Genomic DNA, 6,772 nt, shown 5'->3' with positions numbered 1-6,772 from the left:
TAACAAAAATTGAGACTTGAATTTTTTCTTCAGTTCCCCCAGCTTGAGAAATGCTGAGCATGTTCTTCCTTTTTTAAGTATTCCAATTTTAATCTGGAGTTATGGTGTGGCATTGTGGTTTAATGCACCAAATTGCTAAGTCGTTTGAATTGCAAGGTTGGCAGTTCAAGCTCACCAGCCGCTCCTCGTAAACCCTATGGGTCGCTATGTATGGGTCAGAACTGACTCGATGGCACTTCAGAATAACAACAGCAATTTTAATCTAGGACCTGGCAAAGGGGAGGAATAAATCAGAATCAAATGAGAAACTGAGTCTTCTGATGAAGGTTTGTTGTTGTTGTTAAGTGCTGATGAAGGCTGGGTCAGGATAAGCCTTAGAGTCCCAGTCAGAGAAGAGAAAAATGACAGTGTCAGGAAAGGATAATAAGAAGGAATTGTTTAGACCAAAGCAGGTCTGGGTCAGGTGGTCATAATACAAGGACAGCTCTCAGAACCTGTCCATATCTGCCTTTGTTTATGTAACCTACCTTCTTGTCTCTGGAACTCAGCAGACTGGCCTGCAGACTTCCTCACTTACACAACAGCTTGAAAAGCAGAGACCCATTGACTTTTGCTGCCCCCATGAGACCATACAGTACCCATCAACCATCTGTAGCCAAACAGCAGAGAGTCTTTTCCCAGTAATGGCCACTAATGCAGTCCACAATTACATTGATGCCCACACCTTGAAGAGGAAAGCATCAGTAACAAGTAGAAATGGCTTAGTTATCATGAGAAAGCTAATGCCTAAACTCCTCCCCTCTGGATCTAGTCTTGCCCATTTTCTGTGGGCCAGGAGACCAAGTGAGAAGTAGAGTCACTCCCTGAGATACAGGGTGCACTTAGTTGTGTTAGAGTGTCAGGGAAGATGTACTAAAGCATTCAGCTTTCAGAAAACCTCAGACTAATGGTGGTTCCGAACATAGACTGCCCAAGCATTAAGTATTTGCTTTGGAGTGAATGCCATTGTTTGACTCTAAGACATTATGAATAACTTTTTTATAATTAAAGCTATGCGTTTTTTGTTTTTTTTTTATAATTAAAGCTATGCTTTCTCCTTTTATATAATTAAAGCTATGCAACGTATCATGGGTGACTTTGTGTGTCTGTTTTCCCTATCTCTTTCTCTCTGGCTGGAAAACTAGGAAGCTTAGAATCATACATAATATTTTATCACAGTTATGACATTAACCTTTATGATTGTATATTTTCTTTCTTCTCCTTTCCTTGGTTTACAATCTATTGTTTCTAACTACTTTTCTTTCATTCTAGGTGATTACACCACCTAGACTCTAGACTTTTGAAAGATGCAGTAGAGAGTAAGGGTTTGGAAGGGGAAAGAAGAGAGAAAGAGTTAGGAATGACAGGGAGAAGGGGCCTGTGGAGGCCCCCTAATGATCTCCATTTCTGGTATTTAAACCTTTGAATATCAGCTGGTTAATATAGCCTTACTTCTAACAAATAGAATAAGGCAGAAGTCAAGGTATACAACTTCCAAGATTAGGTTACAAAAAGATTGTGGCTTCTGTCTTGGGTACCTTCTTGCATTCATGCTTGCTGGCTCTGAGGGCAGCCAGGGGCCATGTTGCGAGCTGCCCTATGAAGAGGTTCACATGACAAGGAACTGATGAGGCTGGCCAACCACTGGCAAGGGCCGGAGGCCTGCCATCAACTACAAGAGTATGTTTAGAATCAGATCCTCCTCTAGTAGCCTTGAGGTGACTGTAGCCCTAGCTAACACCTTGATTGCTGCTAATGAGAGCCTGAACTGGAAGACCTAATTAAGCTAAGAAGCTGTGAGCCACTAAATGCTTGTTGTTTTAAATCATTACATTTTGGAGACATCTGTTCTGCAACAACAGAAAACTAATACAGAAAAGGAAGGAGCAAGAGAAGAAGAGTTAAGCTAAGGAGTAAGGATCAGCTTGGCCTCCCCTGAAAACATTCAGACCCACACAAACACACACATACATACCCTGGGTGGCATTCAGCACTTCCTTAGAGAAGTCCTCTGTCTTATCATCAAACCCTGCTGAGGCACCCAGCTTCTGGGCCATTTGAATGTTCTCTGAGCTCGTGGTCACCAGGGGAATGGCTTTGAACAGCCTGGTCAACTGATTGGCAGCTGTGCCCACACTTCCTGTGCCAGCATGGGTGAGTACCGTCTTTTCCTCTTTTACACTTTCTGTGACGATGGTCCAGGTTAGAAGACCCTGGGCAAGCAAAGATGGAAGGGGTGGCAAGGTGTAGGGTTGGCTTTGGAAACATACATCTAGTGCTGGAGGGAGAGATCTCTGAATGTGAGGCGCCATTGAAGGTTTTGGAGCAGAGGGAGCCTTGGTCAGAGCTGTGTGCTGGAGACGGACTGGAGGTGGTGGTGGTGGGGCAGTCAGAACTGTCCTGAGGGGTTTTCCTAGGACAGAGACAGTCCCTGGAACAGATGTCTGGGTGGTTCTGATCACTATTTGTGTAAGATGAATGGAACAAAGGTATTTCCTCCACTGGCTATGAGGGACCTGAGCTGAAGGAAAGGACAGTTTCTTCCTCTCTCAAGTGGGGAACAAGCAATTGGAACTGTTCTATAAACCTTCATTCGGCTTCACACTGATCATCTATCTGAGTTGTCTCCACAGTGATAGGTGGGAGTCAGCATTGAAATTAAAGGTGGGAGTCTGGGATCAGAGGCTAGGAATGTTTTGGGGGTCAACTAGAGGCTCAGAGGTAAGGGATACGTCAGTTGGAGCCCTGAGTTGGGTTCAGCATTTGGTTTGAGAGGACAGGTTTAGTTTGAGGAGGTTAGGAGAGAGTGGGGTATATCTTTACCCACACAGTGTAGCAGCTGGAAGGTGGTGAACCAGGCGTCTGGGATGGCTGCAGCTTGGGGCAGGGATAGTCCTGTGGGGATGGGCATGAGGAGCCCTTCGGTGACAGTGACGTACTGAGCCTGGCCCCTGCTGGGCAGCAAAGCCATGGCTGAGTCTCCAGGCTTCCAGTGCCCCTGGCAGCCAGGTCCCAGCTCGACCACGTGTCCAGATGCCTGGAGTCCCAAAATGTTGCTGACTTCTGGGGGTGGGGCATACAGGCCTTTGCTCTGCAGAGAGAGGTAAACTGATGTAATACGTCACACCTCACACCTCGGCCCTCCTTGTTGGAAGGAGAAAGTGATGTTTCCTTTGAGGCCACTTTTTCTTTTTGTTCTAGAATGGGAGAAAATTCAGATGGTCTTTCCAAAGGATTACTCTAAAAACAGTGGCTCCAGACACAGCTATTCCATAGAATCTTTTCAGAGATGGTCACTCAGAAGAATCATTCCAGAAAGAGCCCCTCCAGGACGTCTCCCTAGTCAAGCTCTCTGTCAGGCTGTCAGTGTCAGTGTGGGGTGTCAGGCTGTCAGAGAGCTGGGGTGAGTTAAAAGAGGTGGTAGTTTGCTGAGCTCTGAAACCCTGAAAAGTGGACCAGGTGATAGGACACTTCTGCCATTTCATGTCTTGTTTTTCCTGCTCTGAACTTAGCTTCCATAAGAAAGTGGGCTATTGTGGGATCAGAAAAGACTGGAAGCTGGATCTTGTAGGAGAAACACTCTTGATCTCCTTCTGCCTCCGGAAAGGTGAAACAGGAAGAATGTTGGCCTGGCTCTGAGTTCATGGATCCAGACCACAATTTGCAGGGGAATTAACTTAGTTTCTGCAATGTTGCTATTTGATAGGACCCAGGACCTGGATCAGAATAGGGTCTAAACAAAGGATAGGATCAAGGTTGTGACCAATGACCACACACTGATTTGAGGATACTTGCTTCAATATGCAGATCAATACGCTCCTTCTGAGAGTGACTCTCCAGACTTTGGAGCCAAACAGATCTGGGTTTAAATTCTACCGCTGCCTTTTAATTATTCAAACAACAAATATTTACTGCTCTGGTAGCAAAGTGGTTACAAATCGGGCTGCTAACCTCAAGGTCAGCAGTTCGAAACTACCAGCTGTTCCATGGGAGAAAGATGCTCCCGTAAAGATTTACAGCGCTGTACAAGGTTGCTGTGAGTCGAAACCGACTCCACAGCACATAACCACCACCACCACCACCACTGTGTGTCAGATCCAGTGCTAGGCAAAACGGGTTGCTTCTATCTTGGTGGAGGTTACAGTCTAGAGGGGGAGGACAGACTTTATATAAGTAAACAAATAAATATAACCATACACAGTAGAACAAGTGCTGAGAATAATAACAGCAGGTTGCTATGAGGGAGACTAACAGGAGGGTCTCTTTTAGACTGCAGAGTCAGCAAACCTCACCAAGGATGTACTGTACAATGTAAACTGAGACATGAAAATGAGAAAGAACAAAACATACCAGTACAAAGAGTGGCTGAAGAACATTCTAGGGAGAGGGAAAGTCAAATGTAAAGGCTCCAAGCCTGGGGAAAGTGAGAAGTGGGTGGAAGGTAGTGAGCAAGGGAGAGAAGGGCTCCAAGTGAGGTGGACAAGTGTCAACAGCTTCATCAGCAGGGCCTTGTAGACTAGGTTGGTAATTTAGATTTTATCCCATGTATAATGGGATCTCTTTATAGATCACCCTGTCAGCAATGTGGAGAATGAACTAGAGGTGTTGCTGTAGGCACCAGGGTAAGAGTTGATACTGGCTTGGACTTGTTGTTGTTGTTAGGTGCCATCGAGTTGGTACCAACTCGTAGCAACCTTATGTACAGCAGAATGAAATACCACCTGATCCTGGACCAACCTCACTACTGTTGCCACGCTTGACTCCATCGATGCTGCCACTTGGCCAATCCATCTCATTGGGAGTCTTCCTTTTTTTCTCTGACCCGCCACCTTACCAAACATGATATCCTTCTCCAGCGACTGGTCCCTCCTGACAATATGTCCAAAGTATGAGAGATGAAGTTTGGCATTCTTGGTCTCCAAGGAGCACTCTAGCTGTACTTCTTCCAAAAGGACCTATTGGTTCTTTTGGCAGCCCATGGCATTTTCAGAATTCTCCTCCAACACCATAACTCAAAAGCATCAATTATTCTACAGTCTTCCCTATTCACTGTCCAGCTTTCACATGCATATGAGGTTATTGGAAACATCATGGCTTGGGTCAGGCGCACCTTAGTTCTCAAGCTGACATCTCTGCTCTTCAACACTTCAAAAAGGTCTTGTGCAGCAGATTTGCCTAATGCAATATGTTGTTTGATTTCTTGACTGCTGCTTCCCTGAGTTGATAGTTGATCCAGGAAGAATGAAGTCCTTGACAACTTCAATCTTGAAACAGGCCAGTGTCAAAAGCCACGATTGAGAGGTGAACTCAGAGTATATTCTGCAGATAGAATTAAAGGATGCTCATGAAATGGATTCAGGGTTGAGGGAAAGAGGAGGTAGACTGCTAAAAATAAACCTCAGGTTTCTGACTTGAGCTTACTGTCAATTATTCTCTTGAAATAATTGTATCATCACTAAAATGGAGATAAAATTATCTATCTCCTTGGGTGGTTATGAGTGTTCAATAAAGAAATTCACTTGGTATCGCACCAGGTACAAAGTGGGCACTGAGTAAACTACAATTTCTTTCTTGCTGGTGTATGATGTGCAGACTTCCCCAACTTGGTGCGGACATGAGTTATAACTGCTGGAATCTCTTCAGAGTCTGATACACATGCTGAGACCCCAAATCATATGTCTAGCCCCCGCCAGCTACTTTCATAGGAGGCTGCAGTATCAGCTCCTGACCAAGCAACTGTGCCAAGGGACAGGCTCTGGGTCCTCTCCTCCCCTATTATGGCAGGTATCTGGAGCAAGTCAGCCTGGTTCAGGGCACTGGCAGCCACCTTGACAAGGACTTCACCCTCTCCTGGAATTGGCTTGTCCATCTCCTTGAGGTAAAGGTTTTCTGGTCCTCCCGGCTTGTCAAAGTGCAAAGCTAACATTTTATCTGAGAATGCAAGAGTAGAGGAACAGAAGAAACGTATGAAAGCTGGGACAGATTTGCAAGGAGCCCTCTTCCCCAGGTCAAGATCCATAGCCCACACCTCTCATAAACACCATCAGCCTCCACTAGTCTACCACCTTCCCACCACCCACTACACAGTTCTGCCTATCTGCCTTTACTATCTAAATTCCCAACTATTGCTGTCTCCTGAGCCTTCTCTTTCTGCTCAGAGGAACTAGAGCAGCTGGTTGTGAAATTCAAAAAATGGGAATTCAAATTCCAGAATTTGTAATTCGCTAGGTGTATGACCTTAGAGTCCTGGTGTGGTACTATTGGATAAAGCACTGGATTGCAAGGTTGGTTTGAACCATAAAGTCGGCGGTTCAAGCTCACCGGCCACTCCTTGGAAACCCTATACAGAGTCGCTATGAGTTGGAACACACTTGACAGCACTTTACAACAACAACAAGCTGTATGACCTTAGGCGAAATGGGGCTAAAACATTACATAATGTACCCTGCAGGGTCTCACCTCAGTATCCCCTTTCCTTAGGGATTTAGGCTGCTTGGGGTGTGGTAGCGGGGAACTTTTTGAGGACAAGGCAGGCCAAAGAGGGAAAGAAGCCATACATGGAGCCATCCTGCCAGGAGTTTCTCAGTCAGAGCTGGAATACCTGGGCCTCACCTCCCGCTGCAGGTATAGTGTGCTGCTGTAGGCCCAGCCCATAGCGAGGGATTATTTATGTTCTGGTCTGGATGGATTGGCCTACCCTTTGCCTGTGATGTGAGTATACATTGCATTTTTA

General features: G+C 45.6%; 1 pseudogene; it reads right to left on the bottom strand.

Moving 5' to 3' along the window:
- Positions 1-5,965, bottom strand: part of LOC102836632 — a 9,350-nt pseudogene extending 3,385 nt beyond the window's left edge.
- Positions 5,966-6,772: the final 807 nt, after the last annotated feature.

Source organism: Chrysochloris asiatica, unplaced genomic scaffold, assembly GCF_000296735.1.
Source record: "Chrysochloris asiatica unplaced genomic scaffold, ChrAsi1.0 scaffold00016, whole genome shotgun sequence".
Classification (NCBI taxonomy): Eukaryota; Metazoa; Chordata; class Mammalia; order Afrosoricida; family Chrysochloridae; genus Chrysochloris; species Chrysochloris asiatica.
The sequence above is the reverse complement of the archived record's forward strand: the minus strand, read 5'-3'. Positions and strand labels throughout refer to the sequence as shown.